This window comes from Triticum urartu, chromosome 1, assembly GCF_003073215.2.
Source record: "Triticum urartu cultivar G1812 chromosome 1, Tu2.1, whole genome shotgun sequence".
NCBI classification, from domain to species: Eukaryota; Viridiplantae; Streptophyta; class Magnoliopsida; order Poales; family Poaceae; genus Triticum; species Triticum urartu.
In genome coordinates, this window is record NC_053022.1 from 43550300 (window position 1) to 43551488 (window position 1189).

The following is a 1189-nucleotide window of genomic DNA, read 5'->3' on the forward strand; positions in this document are numbered from 1 at the left end:
CAAGAACAAGAAAATCAGCAGGATATTTAGTTTTCCCACACAAGACTTCAACATCTCTAACAATTCCCATTGGTGAAATAGTATCTCTATTGGCAAGTTTAATTGTGACATCAATATCTTCTATTTCAGCAGGTGCAATCTCATGCATAATTTCTTTGTATAAGGAATGAGGTATTGCACTAGCACTAGCACCCATATCACATAAGTCATGATAACAATGATCTCCTATTTTAACAGAAATAACAGGCATGCCTACCACAGGTCTAGGTTTATCTTTAGCACAGGGTTTAGCAATTCTAGCAGTTTCATCACAGAAATAAATAACATGCCCATCAATATTATCGGACAAGAGATCTTTAACAATAGCAATATTAGGTTCAACTTTAACTTGCTCAAGAGGTGTATATGTTTTAATATTGCTTTTACAAACTACAGTTGAAGCTTTAGCATGATCCTTTATCCTAACATGGAAAGGTGGTTTCTCAACATATGTAGTAGGAACAATAGGATCATTATAAGTGACAATATTTTCTTCAACTTTAATAGGTGCAGCTACTTTTACTTCTATGGGAGGATGATATTTAAACCACTTCTCCTTGGGGAGATCAACATAAGTAGCAAAAGATTCACAGAAAGAAGCTACTATCTCAGAGTCAAGTCCATATTTAGTGCTAAATTTACGGCAAATATCGGTATCCATAAAAGATTTAACACAATCAAAACTAGGTGTCATACCTGACTCCTTACCATTGTCGAGGTCCCAATCTTCAGAGTTGCGTTTAATTCTTTCTAATAAATCCCATTTGAATTCAATAGTCTTCATCATAAAAGAGCCAGCACAAGAAATATCAAGCATGGTGCGATTGTTATCAGAAAGCCGAGCATAAAAATTTTGAATAATCATTTTTCTCGAGAGCTCATTATTGGGGCATGAATATAACATTGATTTAAGACTCCTCCAAGCTTGAGCGATGCTTTCTACTTCGCGAGGCCAAAAATTATATATGTAATTGCGATCACGATGAACAAGATGCATAGGATAAAACTTCTGATGAAATTCCAATTTCAATCGTTTGTAATTCCAAGACCCCATATCATCACATAGCCTATACCATGTCGATGTGTCTCCCTTCAAAGATAAAGGGAAGACCTTCTTATTAACAACATCTCCGGGTACACCTGCAAGCTT